This window comes from Ambystoma mexicanum, chromosome 1p, assembly GCF_040938575.1.
Source record: "Ambystoma mexicanum isolate Mex_15411 chromosome 1p, UKY_AmexF1_1, whole genome shotgun sequence".
In the NCBI taxonomy this organism is placed as follows: domain Eukaryota; kingdom Metazoa; phylum Chordata; class Amphibia; order Caudata; family Ambystomatidae; genus Ambystoma; species Ambystoma mexicanum.
Genome location: NC_090921.1, coordinates 995,909,354 through 995,931,372, shown reverse-complemented (window position 1 = coordinate 995,931,372; position 22,019 = coordinate 995,909,354). Strand labels below are relative to the sequence as shown.

General features: G+C 46.3%; 1 protein-coding gene across 2 annotated transcripts in view; it reads left to right on the top strand.

The window, feature by feature from the left end:
• Nucleotides 1–375: 375 nt before the first annotated feature.
• CMTR2 (cap methyltransferase 2) overlaps nucleotides 376–22,019 on the top strand; it is a 62,251-nt gene continuing 40,607 nt past the window's right edge. The window contains exon 1 of one of the 2 annotated variants that reach the window (XM_069654717.1): nucleotides 376–477. The gene's annotated coding sequence lies outside the window, so the exon portion shown is untranslated. Of the gene's footprint in view, nucleotides 478–4,605; nucleotides 4,628–22,019 lie in introns of those variants that run through there. The other variant, XM_069654727.1, reaches the window with a different exon arrangement.

Sequence of the window (22,019 nt, the reverse complement as noted above, 5' to 3'; positions counted from 1 at the left end):
CATATCCCCACCTGCTGGACATAACAAATCCTCCAACCCTCCCCTCTCTTTGGGAAGGGAGGAACACGCAGGCCCACTCCATAAAACACATTTCCCACGGCCAAATCACCTTTAAGTAAATCTCACCCCTGATGCACATTACAAATCTGCAAAATACACAGAAATACTCCCTTCCCCGCTCTACATTAAAGTAACAATCAACATGGGAAAACTTTAAGCAACTATACGAAATGTGCTTTGTAACGGAGAAATCTCTCCCGCTGAGTCCTGCAACGCCTTGCCTCTCCGTCCCGCTCGTGCCACCACGCCTAGTCGCCTTGCCTCCCCGGCTCGTGCAATAAGAAAAAGACGTGAACGTTGCAGAGCGCGTGATGCGGAACACGTGATGACGTGGGGCGGAGCCTTCCTATGGTCCGTTTCTCAAATGGGAACTAGAAACTATACGAAAAGTCAAATCCCGATTGCAGGCAGAATCAGGTGAGTGCATGCGATCCCGCTCTTGTAGTGAATTTTATATGCATTTCTTTTAGCATCCATCAATTTAGCCGTTGTCACCCCTTTGTTATATTGTTAAGAGGAGTCCTTTTGCAACTTCCGGAAATGCACGTTGAAGCTGTACTTCGTTGTATTGTACTTGTCACGTGTTGAAATTAAACATTGTAAGTACGTGGATTTCTAAACATCTGGTTTTGAAATTACACAGGGCAGCCTGTTGTTGTTGGTATTGTAGACTTAGTAGCTGCTCCGAAGCTCATCTATGGTATGGTTCAGGCAGTGGTGGCAATGGAAAAATGTGGCGGGGGAATCCTACAACACAAGGGCCAGTGTGGGGGAGGAGCTGGAGGTGGCGGTGCCCGAGGGGGGCGTGGTCTAGAGGGGCCAGGGTTCGTAGTGGACATCCAGCCATGCTGGAATACTTAAAAAATAGAACACAAGCTCCTGCGACGGCAGCATTGCTGTTTACCGCCGTCTTTGGCACTAGTATGTAATGCACAATACTCGCTACATGTAGCGAGCATTGTGCATTGCACACCAGTGCCAAAGCTGCAGTAAAAGGCAATGCAGGTGCCTTTTTTTTTGTTTACATTTTTTTAAAAAATGTATTAATTTTTTCTCCAGTGTGGTTCATGGGCTTGGGTGGCTGATTCTAGCCGGATCCTGTGATCTGGCTCCATATCTGGTGCCAGATCTCGGATCCGCCGAGAGCCGGCCCAATGACCAGCACTGGGTTCAGGCTGTGGAATGCTCGCAGATGCAGTAACTGCTGTGCAGCTACTATACAGACCATACCTGCCTAACCTCCGGAATTTTTTCGGAGACTCCGGAATTTTAAGCATTTCTCCGGGTCTCCGGAAAAGTCCCGTGAATCTCAGGAATTTTGAGATTCTTTCCGGGTCCCGTCATATTCTCCACCTGATTGGCTGCCGCCGGTAGCCAATCGGGTGGAGAATTGGGCGGGACCCGGAAACGTCCCTCAATGCGACCCCGACCCCTGTAATAATGTGCTTGCAATCCATATAATTGGATTGAAAGCAGTATTATTACGGCGGCGGTGCCACGTTCATTTTGCTTACCAAAATCATTCTTTCAATGCTATAGTAAGCAAAATGAAGGCGGCGCTGCAGCAGGAATAATGCTGCTTTCAATCCAGTGACATGGATTGAAAGCAGCATTATTGCGGCGGCGGCGACTTCAGTTTGCTTACTATAGCATTGAATGAATTATTTTCAGTGCTATAGTAAACAAACAGAAGCCGCCGCCACCGCAAAAATGGTGCTTTCTATCCAATGACATGGATTGAAAGCACTATTGTGAAGGCGGCAGCACTGCCTTCATTTTGCTAACTATAGCATTGAATGAATTATTTTCAATGCTATAGTAAGCAAACTGAAGCCTACAACAACCGAGTTTACCTGTTGGACGTGTGGGCGGAGCCATGTGCAAATGGGCGGAGTCTTGTGTGGCTGTGGGCGGGGCATAAATCTCAGGAATTTTGATTTTCAAATGTAGGCAGGTATGATACAGACCCTGATCTAATCAGGCCTGTTGCTTGACCTGGGCGACTGCCTGGGGCGCAATTGCCCCAGTGGGTGAAATTGCCCGGTCCCTTGAGGGCAAAATTTCCTTGGGTGTGGGGCGCAATTGCCGTGGGGAGAGAAGCCGCAGCACAGCAGCGGCAGCTGCTGACTGCCATTCACATAGTACTTGCGTAATGTTACGGAAGTCAGAGGCTCTCTGAACTTTCGTGCCGCTTGGGGTGGGGGCATAAAAGGACGCCTTTGTAATCAAGTTGGAACAACACACCATGGAGGAAAAGAGACGGCTGCCTTTAAGCATTCCTGGGTTCACATAGCTCTCAACTCACACGCTTTTGGCGGTTGTGTCACCCGCCTTGTAAACAGCTGATTCACCCGCCAAGCCTCCAGCACGCCCATTCATTTCAATGGGCCTCTCACCCGCCAAAAATAAAATCGGGTGTTTTCACCCGCCTTTGCGATACAAATGGTTGAGAGCTATGGGTTCCCGCCCCTACATTCCAATTGCTTTCTACCCAGACCCGTGCACAAAGAAAGAAGACTGCATTGCCTCCCCCACTTGCTTGTGTGCAGAACTACTCAGAAAGAAGGTAGGTACAACCCGATGCTTCTGTTGACATTTTAGAAAATATTCCTTTAAACCAGTGGTCTTCAAACTTTTTTGGTCTGGGCCCCCCTGAGCAAAATTTGGACATGCCGGACCCCCCAGAAATGTCAAATGGACAGTTGTACAAATGGCTATGAACTATTGCGCGCCGTCATCGCACTCTACTCCCAGTATAGTCTGTGGGCTCCCCCACCTGCTCCCATCACAGACACTGTGCTCCCTCATCCCACTCCTACCCAGTCCCTGGGCTCTCCCCACCACTATCCCAGTGCTCCCGCAAATCCTGCTCCCACCACAGTCCCTGGGCACCCCCACCCTGTTCCTAAAAAAGTCTGACTGCCAGCGGGAGCTGGTAATTTTTTTTAAGTGTAGGGGCATAAACATTTTGCAGAAAAATGCCACACCGAGCGCAGTGAGGGAGCTCGAACCAATCAAGGAGGGGTCGGGGGGGAGTTTCCTCCCATGAATTTTTTTTAAATAATGGGTAATGGGTTAAAATGGAGCATTTTAGAGCCTACATAAAAATTAAATGGGTATAAAGCCCGACAGTTTGCAATTGGTGCTGGGGGGGGGCAAGAGGGAAAGCATGGTCTTTTTTATTGCACGCCTATGAAAGATAACTAGTAAAAATAAATACCACCCCTGGGCTCCACAGCGCCTCAGAAGGAGAGCTGATTTTGGCAGGTGGGTAGGGGGATTGTGCAACAAATGCATTTTTAAAAGACGGAAATAAGCGCCCTCCCCAAGGCCAGGCAATGGGAATTCCTGAAGAAAAGGTACTGCCTGTGGTCATTCCACAAGTTTCAAGAGATGAGGCCTCAAGAACCCAAGCACTAGAGGGCAATGATGACCAACAAGAACAAGGCACTAAAACTTGTTGGTTTGAAGACATTTCTTTATGGCTTAAATCAATGCCTGGACATGTGCATGATCAAATTGTAATGGGAGGGCCATAGGCTATGCCACCTCCTAGTTATCCATACCTAGGGGATGACAAAAATAGGCACTTTTCTTCTTCATATGGGCTCATGGTATTACCTAACAAAGAAATGGTCTGCAGGCCATGGCTGCAATATTCTATTTTGACTGATAGTCTACTGTTTTTGCTGTAGGCTTTTTGACCCTATTCCAAAATCGCAACTTGGTAGTGATGGCATTAATAACTGGAAGCATATTGGTAACTATTTTAAAATGCACAAAGGGTCTCCTGAACATGCTAAATCCAGTAGCAAGTGGGTGGATGCTTAAAGGTGCCGCACAGGAGATGTTTGTATTGATTCTCTCCTGCAAGATCAAATGCAGGCAGAGACCAAGAGTTGGCGGGCTGTGCTTGAAAGAATTATGCCAGTTGTCTTTCTGTCCAAAAATAATTTGGCATTCGTGGCTCTTCAAACACATTATTGACTCCAAACAATGGACATTTCTTGGGCCTTGTTACACTACTAGGGAAATGTATTCCAATCATGATGGATCATTTGCATCGACTGACCTCACAAAAGATCCACAGTCACTATTGCAGAAATGTCATTCAGAATGTACTAATTAGTTTAATGGGGTCTCAAGTAAAGAATGCAATTTTACAAAGGGTGAAGGCTGCAAAATATTTCTGTTATTTTGGATTATACCACATAAATCACCACACCAAGCAACTGTCTTGCACTGTAGGAATTGTGGATATTACAGGCAAACACATTTCTGTGAAAGAATATTTTATAGGGTATCGCCCAGCAGACTAGACATCTGGTGAAGGACTGTGGTCTGGGGTATGGTAATGGTGAAAACATGATTGGGGTAAATAAAGGAGTCCAAGCGCAAGTTCTCGAGCAATACCCCTGTGCATTTTTTAACCCACGTGGCTTCCACCGTTTAAATTTGGTGGTTGGCGATGCTTGGAGATTCTCTGTGAAATCTGTTTATCTTTATGGTGTACTTCAGAGACTTTATAATTTGTTTGCAGCTTCAACCAAATACTGGAACATTCTCAGTGAGTATGAAAAAAATCTTTCCTTGAAAAAGGTCTGTGAAACATGATGGGAATGTAGAATTGAAAGCTTGAGAGCAGTGCAGTATCAATTTGTTGAGATGCACACAGTACTCGTGAGTATTGAAGGAGAAAGTCAATGATTCAACGATGTCCTCGGAGGCTATCCCTTGCTTTACACTTGTAAGATTTAAGTTTTATTTGTACATAAGTTGTGAGGTATGACCTATTTCAGGTGAAGATTGTAAGCAAATCCATGCAGTCCAAACAAATTACCTTTGTCAAAAGTTATAGGAGTGTTGGTTTTGAGTCTGCTGTAACAACAGCAAAAGAGAGAGCCTTACATTCAAGGCACCCTACATTTAAGGCAACTGAACGGATTAGAAAAAAAAAGAAATTGTTTGCCTATGAGACTCAAGACGAGACCCCTGAGAATGAAGATTAACTTTTTAAAGTAACTGTATTTTATACCCTGATTGATGCCATAACTACTTCGCTTGAAAGGCGCTTTTCCCAGTTGTCTGCGCACAATTGAAGCTGGGGTTTCATGTACAACATATAGCCCTTGCCTGGTAAAGAAGAACTGATACAACTGTCCAAGCACTGGAGCAATTGTTAGCAAAGGGTTGTGATAGTGCACCAGAATCTGATATAGATGGTTCCCAGTTGGCCGAGGAACTGAGACATATCCAGCCATCTCTTCAGAAGAGTTCTATTATGCCCCTTCAAGTTTTGTAGCATATTCATCACACAAAAACACATTGGTTGTTTCCAAATGCGTAGGTTGCCATGAGGCTCTTACTAACAATTCCAATTACAGTGGCAAGTGGTGGGAGGAGCTTTAGTAAATTGAAACTGATAAAAGACATACTTGTGCTCCACAGTGGCGGAGGAAAGGCCATCAGCCCTTGCAATACTTTCAATTGAGAGTGAACTTGTTGAAAAAACGGATTATGCAACAGCAATAAATGCTTTCGCAGCATCAAGTCAAGGAGAGTGCCCTTAACATAGACAATAAATTGACACAAAACTTTAAAAGTACTATATACTGTTTGTGTACACTGCTTTGTCCGAGGAATTACTGCAAAGTTCTTGAATCATGATGTAATAAAACCGATTTCATTTGTTAAGCAGTGATTTATTGACCTTGGGTAGGAGTTACTTAACAGTGTAGTTTGGGAGTGGCGCGTGGGCGGGGGCGCTTTCTAGTGTTTTGCCTTGGCATCAAATGGACTAGAAACTGATGTGATAATAATACCTGCACAGGCTAATGATTGCAGAAGTGTACTGTCTCCAGCTCCTTTAGTTTCATTATTTCCCCCTTCACCTATTGGGAAAGTCCAGCTCGCATAATGCTCAACTGCGACTGAATGGTGTTCGCTATCTTGTCCCCAAAATCCTGACAGCATTGGCGAAGGACCTCCTGGGTGACCACTTAATCTTTTACAGTGCCGGTACCACACTTTCTCTGCGCCAGAGTCTCTGCAGAGTGCTCTCCTGTGGTTTCTTCACAGACTTAAGGGCAGCTTGCATGTCCTTCCCCTTTTTTCATTTTGGATATAGTTTGTAGGCAGGTCAGATGGGGGAGAGCCCTGCCCCGCCTCTTCTCTCTGATATTGTTTTTGCATCCATTGGACCTCTTTTGGACATTTTTTTTTCAGGGTGTAGGAACCTCCTTCCTCCGCTGCTTTGTGGATCCGCCCTTGACTGTGCAGGGGTTGGAACACCCCTCTAACTGTGCGTGGTTGAGCCACTTTTTGTCCTCCTCGGGTTTCAAATGACCCTCCTCCTGGCCTTGGTGCCAGGATCACTCTGCCCTGAGCCCAACCAAATGGCCTCTCGCTTATTCTTCCTTGCCCACCGCGGATGTAGATGGACTCTTTAGCCCTCTATTCGGCCTCATGATTGGCCCGGGCCCCATCGGTCACTGTCTTCTATGCGTGGTGCGCCTCTTGCTCCCTTGTCTCCCTTGCTGTGTTTATGGATGGGGTGTGCTGGCTGAGGCACTATATGCAGTTCCAAAATCGAAAATGTACCTTAAATGGGCCTCCAGCCACCCCGGCTATAACACCACAGGGCCTCCCCTGGTTTTCTCTGCAGTGCTGGCTTCAAAACTTGGTCAGTAGCCCTCCTGCCACGCTCCCCCACACCTCATTGTCACTCTGCTCAAAGCTGGTGATCGCTGCCTGCACTTGCCAGCCTCTGCCTGCTTGTACCCTTTCCTTGGGCCAGGGCGCAAGCTGACCTGTGATGGTTCTCTGCCCGATACGGGGCAAGGGAGAGTCGAGCCCCTCAGGGTCACCGCCTTCCTGCCTCTTCGCTGTGTGGCTCCTCCCGGGCCTCTTAGCCACTCCATGTGCTCTTCGCCGCTCCGCAGCTCTCAGCAGTGGGCTACGGGTTTGGCTCCTCCTGATTTCTCTGATGAGACGCTGCTTTGCCGGCGCGGGGTCGGTTCAGTCCCGACTCGCTCTCTCCACTGTTGCTCGCCCGCAGGGGAGACCTTGCTCCACGAATCCAGCCCCTGTGGGCCTCCAATATCACCCCTTGCTCCCACCGTATCAGTCTCCCATTGATGGTGCCACCCCCCCGACCCCCCTCAAAATAAAAAACTGGGAGTACCCAATCTTATAACACTCCAATATTGCAGCCAGCTCCTTCCTGTTGGGCTCCTCCGCCGTCCCACAGCAGCTGCTTTCCACCATCCAGCCTTGCAGCCGCACTGGATCTTCGACCATCCTGGTTCTCCCTGAGTGGTTCTTCTTGCTCGTGGTCTGCGAGCGTATCTCTCAGCTTGGCCTGCACTGGCCACGGGCGCAGTGCCCCCGTGGCTCTGACACTGTGGAGACGGAGGCCGCACACCTGCCTCTGCCGAAGTCCCCCAGCGATCCGGGCTGTTGCACTCCACCACTGCAGCCTACATTGATAAATCCTCGCCTGGGGAAGGCTCTTTTAATCTATCTTTATTGTCTTTGGCCTGGGGGTCGGGGGTGGGGGGGATGGGGTGAGAGCTCCATGATCACGCTGCTCTCCCCTCAGTGGCCATCTTGGTATCCCAATCACGATGCACTTTTTAATGGGTATCCATCATAGATGCCAGTACAACATGTTTTCTTTTTTTCTTTTTAGAAAGGATGATCTGTGCTTTTATGTGGTCTTTTGGGGCACCCAGTCTAGCCATTCTCTGCTGTGGCATGAATTTCTTTTTTAAAATTTTTACTGGCATTATGTTATATGCAGTTGATTTTTACTGCACCACTGCCACCCAGGGGCAGCCTCCAGGCGCTCGTGTTGATCTGCAAAAAAGTGGGGTGGGGGTTTAGTAGGGGAAAGGGTGAGAGGATAGGTTCAGAACCAGGAGAATCTGGCGTCTGTGAGTGTTTTGCATGTGGTCACTTGTGAGCGGCCACACGTATTGTAACCGTATGGGTAAGATTCCATGCCTCGGGTGTGTGGTAGTGCTTTGCGTTGGTGTTAGTGTTGTGTGGTTATGATGGGTTGGCTGTGTGCACTGGTTAGATAGTGTCCATAATGGATTTAGCCACAGGTGGTCATAGCTGTACAGTAGTCCGGCATCTTGGTGTGTTGTTGCATTTTTGATGGTATTGAGCTACGTGGGTGGTTCACTCTGAATGTCGGCATAGTAATGGTCCTCTGTATGTTTGAATGTGACTAGTCCAAGATCTGGTGTAGAGGCTGTAGGAGGAGCAGGAAGGGAAGAGGGTTAGTAAAGTCTGTCAGTTCGTTGTGGTCTCTCTAGGGCGGCCCTTTGGATGCCGCTTGATGGTATTTAGGCAGGTTCTTGTTTGCAGTTCTTTGGTCCCTCATCTCTTCTCTAGTTGTCTGTGAGCGGTTTTGTTGTTGCTGGTGTCCCTTCTAGGTTGTCATTATCTGCTGAATAGCCAGGTTTTGAGCAGTTTCAAGAAGGTGATGTGGTCTTCTGTGGTTCTAATTACTTTGGGCATGTTGTTCCAGGTGATGGCAATTAGACGTGAGAACGCTGTTCCGACGAATTTCCTTTTTCGTGGTGTTTTGCCTCTATTTGTAGGTCGTTGCTGGATTTAGTTTCTTTCCTGGGCGATGCCGGCTAATCTTGTCTTGGAGGAATTCCGCTCCTTGTCTGTGCAATGCTTTGTGGGCGATACAGAGTGCTTTGAATTTGATGCACTTTTTTTTACTGGTAACCAGTATAGTGTTTTCAGTGCTGGAGTGATGTGGTCTCGTCTGTTTAAACTTAGTAGGATCCTGGCTGCTGTATTTTACACCCTTTTGGGGTTTCTTGGTGAGTCTTTCTGGCATTCCTAGGTAGAGTCTGTTTGCGTAGGTAATTCTTATGAGTATCGGGGATCTGAGTAGTAGTAGTAGGAGGAAGAAGCATTTTTTTGGTGATTGCGTTGACTTGCGGTTCCTGTGATAGTCCTTTGTCCATGAGTATTCCTAGGTTGTTTACTACATTGGTGTCTCTGGTTGCGTTCCCATGCCGATTGGCCAGTCCAATTGTGGGTTCCCTCCATCGAACCCTGCGGGTGAGAATATTATTTCCGTTTTTGCGGGCTTCAGTTTGAGGTTGTTCTTTGTCATCCATGTCTGTGAGGCAGTTGCTGAGGGTTGTTATTTTGTTCCTGTGTTCTGTTTGTTTTCACAATCAGTTGTGTCGTCTGCGTAGTTGTAGGCGGTAAGTACGTAGGATCGAATGCTTTTCATCAGTGGGCCCATGTAGATGTTGAAAAGTAGAGGGGAGAGGCTGGAACCCTTTGGCACTCCGCAGGATACATTTTTGGTGTTTGAGCTGAACGGTGGTAAGTAGGTTCTTTCGGTTCAGTTTGTTAGGAATAAGGTAATCCACTTCAGTGCGGATTCCTGCATGCCACATTCCATCATTCTTTTTATTAGTGTTGCGTGGCTGATTGTGTCCAAAGCTGCTGAAATGTCCAATAGAAGCAGGGCCGATTGGGTGTCGTCTGCGTTTATTTTCAGGTCGTCCCATATCGATAGAAGTGCTGATTCTGTTCCTCTCATCGCTCTGAAGCCAACTTGTGATTGGTTGAGTATTCTGTTTGTTTTGACGTTTTTAAGATGGATTTTGTGGATGTGGTTCTCCAGGATCTTCGCTGGGTAGGGCAGGTTGGCTATCGTCTGTAGTTGCTTGGGTCTTCTGTGCTTTCTGACCTTTTTTATCAGTGGTTTGAAGTTTGCTGCTTTGAAGGACGACTTACTATTCCTCTTTGTGTGGTAAATTCATTAGGTTCCGGAAGCTTGTTGCTGGGGTTCTGTGGTTGAGGATTCCTTTGAAGACGTCCGGGGGGGTCGGTGCGGGGGTCCATTGGAGATCCTGCAAGGTTGGTGTCCTTGATCGGTGTGGTGAAAGTTTCCTCTGCCTTTGGTTCTAGGCAGATGAGTTTTGTTTCTTCTGGTGTCTGTGATCCGGTGGTTGTCTTTGCCCCGGCTAGGTTGATGGTCTCCTGTATTGTGTCTATTTTTGCTCTCAGGTGGTTGGTGATTTTGTCTAAGTGTTTGTGTAGGGGTGATGGAATTTTAGCAGGAAGAGTTTTTTTTTATCTCTGATGATTTTGAAGAGTTCTTTCTATGAATTGTTTGACAATTCTATTCTTGTGGCGTAGTAGAGTTTCATTTTTCTTTTCTTTTTTTTCTGCATTGAGGACTGTTACTTTGTACAGTTGGAGTTGTCTTTGGTATTTTATTTGGTCTTGTTTGGTGTGTTGTTCTCTACATTTTGTAGTTGTTTTTTCAGTTCTTCTCTGTGAACCATTTTGCTGGCAGTTTTTGGGATGTTTTAGCTGGCGCTAATTGGTCAAGGGCCTTGGTGATCCAATGAGTTTGTTTTCTGTTGTATCTATGTTTGTATCGGTGGGATCTCTTTCGATTAGGTTGTTGTGGTGGGTTGATAACATGGCGGCCTTGCCCGCTAGTTTTGTTGCGGTTGTAAGAAGATGGTCTGTAGATCAGGAGGAATACTATGTTGGATTGGTTGTTGAGTTCTATCTTGATTAGGAGGGATTCATAGTCTTCCCCGCTGGTTGTGATGATTGGAGATGCTTATGCGTGTTTTTTGATAGTTGCGATTCTGCCTCCTCTTTGGTGTTCTCTGTTGGCGTGTATTAATTTATAATTGTCGGGTATTGCTTCATTCGCGATGCCTTTTTATAGTTGTCCGATAGCCAGGTTTTTGTAAGGAAGAGCATGTCTGTGCCTCCTTCGCTTAGGAGGTAATTCAGTGGTTTGCCATTGATCTAACGTTGAGGAGGCTGCAGTGTAGTTTTGCTTGATTTGCCTTTCGTGTTGTTGTTAGTATTGTTTGTTCTGACCAGTGTGGTGTTGGTTGGGTTTCCGGTCCAGGTGGGTTTTCCCAGTTGAGTCTTTTGGGTGGGGTGGTTCTTTGTTGGTCAGTCTCTTTGTTCAGTAGACTGATGAGGTTTATGGCGGGATTGGTTAATTCTGGATGGTAAATAGGTTAGCTACCTCTCTGTTCTAGTCTTGGTGATACAGGGGGTGTAGAGTGTGATGGATTCCAGTTTGTTCCTTGTTCTGGTTGGGGTATTCATGGTGGAGACCGGCTGGGATGGTTTATTAGTTGTTGTGTTCCGTTTGGTGTCCTGGTTGGGTCTGTATTCATGACGCTTGTTGGCTGTTGGTTCGTTGTTGCTGTGCTGTTTTGTTTACCACGTTGTGGTATGTGGACAGGTAGCAAGCATTGTAGCTTTGCTCTATTATTTGTATGTCTCTTTGGGCCATCTCGGATGTTTGTCTTGGTGTTGTGGGATCATGCTGTTCGGTGCTTCCGGAGTGGTTTGGGATTTCTTAATATTTCTGTTCTTTTTTCTGGCTTCTTTGTCTTTCTTGTGGCGAGGGATGATGTGTGGGTTGTGTTCCTTAGTGGGATCCTCTTTCAATTGGTGTTTTTCCTGGTCTTTTGGGTGTAGTCTTGGCTGTTTGTGTTTTGTTGTTTGTCTTTGATAGGTTGTGGGTAGTTGAGCCCTCGGTTGATGGGACTTTGCGTGGTTCTGTTTGTTTATTGCTTCTTTTATAAATATATTTTTTTTATCGTGGAGGTACTTTTGGTTATGGTTGTTGATTATTGGATTTTGCGCAAAGCAAACATGAACACTGTGTGAAGGAGTACATGTGAATACTGGCATATATTGGTGCAGTCATGTTATAGAGAATTCTCATGTCTGTGCTAATCCCCTTCAACCTTACAGACCCCCAGCTCTTTTGCTGGACTGTAGGACTTTTTAATATTTTTTTTCTTTGATTTTACTGTCATGTTCAAAATTAAATTTACATCTTCTTAAAAAGCACAAACATGACACATAACCTTTTATTCCCTGTCACCCTCCCCTTTCACCCCAAAGTCAAAACAGGGCATGAAGAGGCACGTACGTGACTACGCAGGATCACCGCTCTACTAATGGCAAAAATCAAACTACTCATTCTGTTATTTATAGGCCGCAATGAAGGGCGCCCATTCCAGCTCTCTGCTCATTGTTGTATCATGCAGTTGCGCCGTTAGGTTCTTCATTTCTTATAGGTCCTTAGCTTTTTTAACCCACATTTGTTCCCTTGGGAGAGATTCAGATTTTCAACCAATAGTTATACAAACCCTTGCGGCCAAGAGTAAAAAGTCAGTCATATGTGGCACCTTTTCCCATCGCTTGTCATTTAGTTCTAAGCTAAAGAAGACCAATCTAGGATCAATGTCGCTTGGAATCCCTTCCACCTTCCTGATCCAGCCCAAGACCTCCTTCCAGTACGCTTGTGATTTAGGGCATGACCACCACATGTGGCAGTAGTGTGCCACCCTATTGCAACCTCTCCAGCACACATGGGGCTCGTTTGGGTGTACATCTTGGACAGTCTCTTGGGATCGAATTGCCATCAATGAAGCAACTTCAGCCCGTGCAGCTTGTATTGAACGGAAATAGATGTCTTGTGGGCAGCTGCGCAGATTCGTGAACACAAAGCATCCGACATCATTGGGCCCAAGCCTTTTTCCCATCTTCTTCTAATGCCCTCTCCCTTTATTGCCTTTAGCCTCAAGCAGACCTATGTACAACTTAGATATGAGGCCTTTTGTCGATGACGACTCACTTACAATCTTTTCCATTGGGGTAAGGTCCCTCCTCAGTTTTTCCTTCCATTTCCCCGCCAACAGGACCCCCTTGAGCTGAAGGAATTTGAACACCTCCAATGGTCCTATTTGCAGACCAGTTTCGAATTCCTGCAATGTTATCCACCCCGCCGGTTTTATCATCTGGCCCACTCTCTCTAACCCCGCCTCATACCAATTCTGGAACTGTATCGGGTCGCTTTATCATCGCGTATTTGAGGCGACCATATACAGCTCATAGGAGAGGGCCAAGTCGTAAGTCTGTTAATTTCCCCTTTGTTCCACCACAACTTTAGGAGGGAGCCCGTGGTAAAATGGTTAAGGACACTCTTTGGAAAGGCTTTTTTCGGGGCCCACAACCATTCTCCTAGTGAGACTGGTCTCATTCGATAGTTCTTAATTGCCACCCATTGCTTTCGCTTATCTCCTCGTAGGTGGGACACCAGAGCCCTGAATTGGGAGGCTCGATAATACCCTTGCATGTCCGGCAAAGCCACCCCTCGTTTTTCCTTTTGGCTGGATCAATATTTCATACGCTATCCTTTGTTTTTTCCCCTGCCATAAAAATTTGCGGGTCATCCCTTTTATTTCAGTGAAGTGGTGGTTTGGGATAGGAATCGGAAACATTTGATATAAAGCCAGCAATTTGGGGAGAACCACCATCTTTATGGCATTCATTCTGCCCAACCATGATATAGTTAATTTGGCCCATCTCTTCAGGTTTTTGTTACTTCCTTCAAGAGAAGAGGTACATTTGCCTTATACAGTTCTCCCGTGGTTTCTGTGATGTTGATGCCCAAATATTTGAGCCCTCTATGGTTAGTGGGAATTCCCCCTACTATTGACTCAGCTTGGTTCTCCCTTTCAGAGTTTTTATATAGGAAGAGTGTTGACTTATCAATGTTCACTTTATGTCCTGCCCATTTCCCAAATTCTTGTATTAGTTGGAGGACTTTCGGAACATCTTCGTGGGGGTTTGACAAATATAGTAAAATATCGTCCGCAAACATTGCCAGTTTATATTCCATTGCATCTACCTTGATCCCTCTGGTATCTTTATTTTTCCTTAATGTTGTTCCCCAACAGCTCCATGGAGTGCGCGTATAACAGTGGCGATAAAGGACACCCCTGCCTTGTCCCTCTGGGCATGATTATCTCTTTGGATATTTCGTTATACCATCACCCTCCCTCTTGGGCATCTATACAGAGCCCGAATACCTCTTATGAATGTTTCACCAAATCCCATGTTCCTCAGCACAGCCCACAAAAAGTTCAATTCTACCCTATCAAACGCCTTTTCTGAGTCCATGCTGGGGAGAGCATGGTTTCCCTCGCTTTCTTCAGTGTGCTTCATTATATTCAAGGCCTTTCGCATTGCGCCCGCTCCCTGCCTATCCTTTATGAAGCCCACCTGATCTGGGTGGACCTGGCGGGGCATAGTACCCGCCATGCGTGAGGCAAGCACTCTTGTGTATATTTTAACGTCTGTATTCAGGAGAGATATGGGTCTATATGACTTGCAATTTGTGTGGTCCTTTTCTGCCTTAGGGATCACTGCTATGTGTGCCATAGAAAACGATGACGTTGCTATGCCCTTTTCCCTAATGCAATTAAACATATTTGCCAGGTGCGGGGATAAGATGTCTCCAAATTGTTTGTAAAATCTCATACCATATCCATCTTCCCCTGGCGACCCCCTGGTGGAAGTCTCTTTATGGCCGCTTGCACCTCTTCTGAGGTTATATCCGACTCCATAGGGGTGTGTTCAGCCTCTGTTAATTTGGTCAGGCCAGCCTCTTCTATGTACTCCTTCATTTCCCTCTCCAACCATGTCCCCCGTAGTGTAAATACGTAGCAAATTGGTCTGCTACTTCCTTTGCCGCTCTAGATAACCCTCCCCCCCTCCAATTGGAGCTTCTCAACCCATCTTTCCTCCGTCTGCATCCAGAGCCTGTTAGCTAACATCTTGTCGGCTTTATCCCCCTTTTCATAATGTTTTTGCCTTAAGAACTTCAGCTTTCTCATCACTTCCCCATTCCCCAACATCTTTAGGTCCTCCCGCTTTTCTTTAAGGGTTGCCAGGTGCTCTCTGCAATATGACCCCTGTGAATGTAGCTTTTTCTCCAAGTCGGTATTTTCCCTTCTCAGTTTATCATCTATTAATTTGTGTTCCCTCTTTCGTCTGGCCCCTTCTCTTATGAGGTGATCTCTCCACACTGCCTTGCCCGCTGCCCACACAGTGGTCATGTCGACTTCCCCATTATTATTACTATCGCGTACCTCATCTCCTGGGCATACAGCTTGTCCAGCCACAAAGAGTCGTTGCATCTCCACATAGTGCTTCTTTGGGGAATCCCATCCATCTCTGTTAGCTATAACCATAACATGGTCCATCCACGCTACTGGTTGAATTACTGCATTTTGCACCCTGGATCTATGCTCTTTATTAACCAAGAGGTAGTCAGCACATGTGAAGGTATTATGGACCTCCGATTTAAACATATACCCCCTTTTCCCCGGGTTGCATTTTCGCCAGAGATCCACCAATCCCTCCTCCTGCAAGGTGGCCCCAAATCAAATGATTTCCCCCTGTGGGACTCTTGCGGCTTGGATCTTTGTTTGCTGTCTATCCATTTGCCAGTCTGCCCACATATTAAAATTCCCCCCCCCCTCAGACCACCACTATGTTCTCTTCCGTCCCTCCCAGGGATGCTAGCAATGCGTCATTAAAGGGGTCCTGTCCTTGATTGGGCATTTTTATCCCTACTAACGTAATTCGTGCCGCCTCCAATTCTCCCCGGAGTATTATCCGGCTGCCCTCTACTGACCGTTCCACCACCAGGTTTTCTAGTCTTATCTGTTTGCTTAGAAGTATTCCCACTCCTCCCTTTTTTTTAAAATTTTTTTAAAAAAAAAATTGTTTTGACTCCCCGATGCCCAGAACGTTTGTCTCACCCCTTTTCCCCTCAATGTCCTTTCATCCCCAGCTTTGAGTCTCGTTTCTTGTATGAAGAGGACGTCCAGCTCTGGCCTAATGAATTCCCTAATCAGCAGGGATCTTTTAGTTGGTGAATTAAGTCCTTTACCATTCAAAGTGCCCACTTTTAATACTGGTTCCCCTCACCCCGGCCTGTCTGGTTTGCCATTCCTATGTTAGTTCCCATTGCCTCCCAGCATGTGTTGCACTTGTAGCCTGTGATTGCCAACAAGTTCCTCTCCTGTTAGTTGCTCTGATCATGCCCCCACCCCATTAACAATAAACTGAATGAACCATAAAAACTGAACCCCAGCCGATGGAAGCTGCACTGGCCCCATGGTATGAGACGCCCTCCCAAAACTGAGGGCCACCTGGGTTTGACCACCCCCCTCCATGGGGTTCTCTTTAACTTTTCTTGCCTTCATTTCTTTCCTCCCAAAGATCTATTTCTATGTTCGTGTGTATATCCTGGTGTTCCTATAGCCATGTTCCTTGAAAGCCCCTTGCCATAATTTTTTTTTTCTTTTTTTTCCTCCATTTTTCCCCTTAAAAGTGACTTCGTTCGCAAAACAGGGTTTGGCTTGAAGTATTTTTTCCCCGTTTTTTTTCCCCTCCTCTGCGTGAGTGGGGTTTTTCTTTGTTCTCCCATCTAGGAGTGAGAGACATCCTGTGGGCCCACCGTCAATCACACATCCCTTTGTTCTCTTAACCTCTTTAGGACCTGATTTGCTTTTTCTGGTGTGGTGATCCTATTGTCCTCTCCCTGAAACTCGAAGGTGAGGTCAAATGGATAGCCCCATCTGTATCTGATCTTTTGTTCTGTGAGGCATATGGTGAGTAGGGGTGTCACCGTATTAGTTTTATGACGGTACAATAACCTTCTTGCCAAATGACAGTATATCATGGTCATCGCAATATAGCAGGTGAAGTTAACTAATCCTAACAAATATTTTCTAAAAGGTCATAAATTGTCAGATTTATCATCACAAACAAAACCAGGCACCCAGGGCCAGAATTGGGCTTTTCAACATACTTTCCACTGAAATGCCACCCCTTGCTTCCACCAAACACACGTGTGGAGAGGAGGAGGGGGGGGGTGAGCCCTGCTGCGACTGGCAAAGCAAGCTGAATAGTTTTTCTTAAGTGGTCATTTAGGCTGTTAGCTCCCCCACTGGCCACTGGTGAAGATGAACATGTTGCCATCTTGATAACCAGCATGCCATAGATCAATGGAGACTGATGGTAGTATACGCTTGTGCGCATACACACACACACACACACACGCGCACACGCACTCTCTCTTTACGTTACAGCCTTTAGTTTACTTGCGGGCCAAAAGGTGTTCAGTAATCACGGACCCTTACCCTTTGGTATGGCAGCAGGGAATACCCACAGAGATGAGTAAATTTCGCAGTGTGACTTATTATATGTAAATTCAATGATAGAACCAGGGAAATCCCCCATTGTCATATGTTTAGAAAACATCCATTATAAATATATAAACCCCAAAGCCGCCAACCCAAGGTAAACCCCTTTCCTTTTTGGCACTGCATTTATTCTTCCTAATGCTAATATATTGATTTTGTGACAGGCACGTGTGGTTTATGGAATGGCATTAAAAACTGCTCCAACTGAAACTACTTGGCAGACGGCACATCCAACAGTGCAAGACCAAGACTGTGCAGCACTTGCTTACTGCAGCCTTTCCAAATCAGATTGAAAAGCACACTTAACGGTATGAACGGTATACCGGTATAAACAATGTGACGGTTATTATTGTTCAATTAAGTGGTTCACGGTATCTTTAACGGTATACCGTTATACCCCTAATGGCGAGTGGTCTACATGCCTTTCTTCTGGCCAGAGTCAGACTCGAGAGGTCCTGAAATATCCTGAGCTTTGAGCCCTGGAAGTCGATTTTCTGTTTGGTCTTTGGCGAGAACCTCCGTCTTTTCCTTGTAGCTGAGGAATGTAACCACTATTGAGCTAGGTCGTCCTCCGAAAGCCCTACCGCCTCTGTGAGCTCTTTCAATTGTTACCAGCTTTCCTCCTTCCTCCTGAAACGAGTGATTGATAATATCCTGGACTTTTTGTTCCACCTGTTGGGGGGTTTCCACTTCCTTTTCTGCCAGTCCCAGGAACCGCAGGTTCGACCTCTGCTCCGTTATCCATGTCATGCATTTTAGTGTGAATTTTTTTTTTTTTTTTTTTTTTTTTTTAAATGTTTATTTATTTTTTTCCCTCCTGCAGTTCAATATCAGTCATTCTAGAGTTAAGCTTCATTTCTATTGGATCCACATTGGTCTGATTGTTCTCCAGATTGTCCACCTTGCCTTTAATGCGCTCCACTTTTCCCCTTATTTTGCATATGGACGTCTGAATATCCGACCTCAGCGCTTTTATCTCCACCAGGAACCCCGCTAGGATCTTCTTTCGTGGTAGCCATGGTCTGAACAACTGTGTTTCTCTGTGGAGTTTCTTGGACCACTGGGCCCTCTCTCTTGTATTGCTGCAACTTCTGGGTGCTGATTCCGCATATATGTATCTCTTCTCTGGGCCGCATGTTCCCATCGGGTACGATGCCCTTTCAGTTTCTGCACCCCTGTCTCTATTCTTCTTTCTCTCCTGAGCCAGTTTTATCCCACTTTACGTGGGCCTGTTGTGCCTTTCCGACCACTCTTGCTTGCAAATTCGGTGATCAGCGCGCTCCCATCTCTGCCCTACAGTATGGTACGAGGGTGCCAGCCGGATATTATATTGTCGTCAATGAGTCCAGCCTATGTCTCCCTTTTTTCTCTCTGGCCATACGTTGGTTGCCCAGTAGTCTGTATGTCCCTCTCCGCCTTGGCTCCCCCTGTGGCGTCTCTCTGTGTCTTGGTTTTTCGCCGGTGAAAGTCACCTCTCTTTTCACAATTGAGGACTTGAGGTTATATAGCATAGAGTTCGTCAAATGTCTATGCACTCCATTGGTTCCCGCCTGAACCAATAGTGTTCCCCCTCCTTGTTATTTTCACTACCATGCAGCTAGTCCTTGGCGTCTCTCCTTCTCCCCCAGTCTCTATTTCTACCTGGGTTAGGGATCTCTTGCCTCCTTTCGCCGGCTTCCCTCTTGTTCTTCGACTTTTTTTATAAAGATAGCGGTCTCGCCATGCTCGCCTCTTCCTAAGGTCCGCTCTGCTGAAGATCTGGTGTTCTATGTGCTTCTCCTCCCTTTTGCAAATTTCTCGTGGCCAGTGCCCTTCGCATTAGTCCACAATGAAAAAAGGGAGAGCAGCGTTCATTCCTTTCTGAATTTTTCATGCTGCGTTTATCCGCCCAGTCAAATCGTGCTTGTCCGACCTGCAGCGCAGTCTCACCTCTCTCAGGGGTTTGCGTTTGATGGCATCGGCGGCGTCCCCTCAGCAGCTTTTCCTCTCTCAAGCTGCTCCTCTGCGGGGTGTCGCCGCTCTTCCCCATTCACATCCTCGCTCTGCGGGCTGTCGCCTCTCCTTCGTCCTTCTCCGGATCCGAGCCCCGATCCTCACGCCTTGTTTCGGGCTCTCGTTTGACACCCGCAGCCTACCTGCTTCTGGATTCCAGCCGCGTTGCCTCTCCCCTAAGCCTGCACTTCTTCCCAGTGAACGTTCACTTCTGTGTCACCGCCTATGACACCGGCCTCAGAGCTACACTACAATCGGAGCGGCTCTGCCTCTTGTCGCCTTCAGTTCCCTTTCTCTTGGTGTCCCTGGCGGACTAATACCACTCTGCTCCTGAGTTAGTGTCCACTACGGCCGCCCGCCATTTTTCGTGTCACGATTGGGGGAGGAGGTTCCCTTTGGTTTTCAGTCTCTCGGGGCTCCGTTCCTGCGCCAAAGGAGTTCTACTTCCTGCCACACGATTCCGATTTATGTTTCTCCTTATTTTAGTTTAATTAAAGTACAAGAAAAGCGTGTATTCATCTCTTTGGTCCCCATAGACAGTGGAGCTATGCTTCAGGCAGCCATTGTCCTCTGTGCCCCCTGCTGGTCTCCAGACTTTTTAATTTTAACCCTGAGTGAGTGAAACCTTTTTCCCAGTCCCTCATGTGTTTTGACCTGAATTGGATTATGCATTTTCACTGTTTTGGGAGTCTGATAAACTTCATAGATATCTATATTTTGTAAGGTGACACACAACACCTTTGGTGCAGTGTGGCTGCGAAATCCTTTAGATTTCTCATAAGGTTTAAAATACCTTTTCTTGTGTGAACTACTGTTCCCAAGAATAGTAAAAAGAAATTGACTTTACTTAAATTTTCTCTTTGTGGGTCCAGCACACACCATCTTGTGTGGAGTGCTGGGGGGACTACCTAGTAGCCCCTTATCCTACATTCTCATGTAACATTCTTATGTTACTCTCCCTACTTTAAATGGTTGGTGGCAGGGGTTTACTTTTTCCTACCATTGTGCTTTTCTACCGCAGGCTGAACCCTTAGCTGCAGTATAGCACCCATGGGTGACCATTTTATCAAAATGGCCCCTGTCGTCTTTTTGCTGACATGTTCTGTTTGTGAGGTCTTTCTTGGGTTTTACTGTGCGTTGAAACAGATTGGAGCCTTTTGTTTGTCTCGTCTTTAGCGGGCTTCTGCCCCGAAGCCCGCCTCTGGCTGCAGTGTGTCTGAAAGGACAGGATGGGAGTGAGGGTCCCGAACCTCCCCTGTCCTTTGTCTCTAGGAATGCCTGAATGCAACCAGCCCTGATCCACCCTGTTGTGTGATTGACAACCTAGGCTGTTCATGGATGGGAAAAACCTTCTTAAAAGGCAAGTGTTTTGGGACTAGAGGCAGAGTCGACCACTGGGAGAAACAACTGACGAAGAAACCGTGAACGAAGCTTGCTGCATCCTCCTGGACCTTTGAATTGCCAGGTGAAGCCCTGCTGCTGTGCTGAAACTCTTAGTTTAATTTTTTTATTTTATTTTTTTTCAATTCAACAGAGCAGCTTCAGAATGGACGACTTCTCCCCTTGGGTTAGTGGGACCAACTAACCCAGAGACTAACGACACTGGACCATCTTCCCCGTCTGGCTGTACTTCTTCATTGCTGCAAGAACCGAGTGCCAGGGGTCGAGTAATCCGTAGTCGAGTGAACTGTCTGAAATCCGGCCTGTGGCTCAGGAACACTGGGTCTGCATCGCTATAGCAGGACATAAGCCATCTGAACCACTCTTCTTCACACCAGAGGTACTGGTTAGACTTGGGGTACTTACCTCACTGTCTTGTAGCCATACTTTTCTCAGTTGGGAATTGCAGTGGCTTACTTTTAGAGTTGATTCCAACTCTGTTTTCACAGACTTAACAGCTTGGGACCCTACAAGTGATTTTCTAACAAACTCTCTAACTTTGAGCAAGACGTTTGATTCTAAGAAGTGCCTCAGCTCCATAGACTTTTGACTTTGGCTGTCCTGGCTCCCTGCAGACTCTTCTAGTCCATTGACTTTGATATTGTTTGTCTCTCATAGGCGGTAACATGTTTTAGATTGTTACTACTGGGAAAGGCTTGTCTAGATTTCATTGGAATATTTAGTTGTCCTCACATATACGACTTTCCTTCCTTAAACCTTTCCTTTCTGCAACCTCAGATCTGATTAAAGTCGCCCAAGGGTGTAGGAATTGTGTAAGAAGCATATCCAAAGATTATCCACTAACTTGCTCTGATTCTGAAAAGTAATGTTAAAGTATATTTACATTGTTACATGAATTGCCTTTCTAAAGAACTCTTATTTAAAAATGGATGTTAAATAAATAGTTATTTATAACTGAAACCTTGAGTGTAAGTGTTACTTGGCTACTTGTATTTACAGATTTCATTTGTACAGTTCTACAGCTCACGTTTATCCCTCTTAAGATAGGCTTGGCTGCTCAGTTACACTACCAACCTGTGTAGTACAGACCTATCCCAAAAGGTGGGTTACCTAATACCAAGCACATAAGTGTTGTCTCACACAGTGGGCATGATAATGTATTGATTGTGAGGGTGATGGGTTCCTGCTATTGACTGGGATGGCAAAGGATTCTCACCAAGGGGGTGCATGCTATGTTTAGGCCTCTGGCTTCCACTTTGGCCCAACATAGTCTCAAGCTTCACCCATGCCACATTGGGGATTGTGAGGGTGCTCAGTGCCTGCTTTTGACTGAGATGGCAAAGGATTCTCAACCAGGGGATGTATGCCATGTTTAGGCCTCTGGCTTCCACTTTAGCCCAACATAGTCTCAAACTTTACCCTAGCCACAGTGGGTGTCATTCAGCATAAGTACAACTATGCAAAAGCAGAATG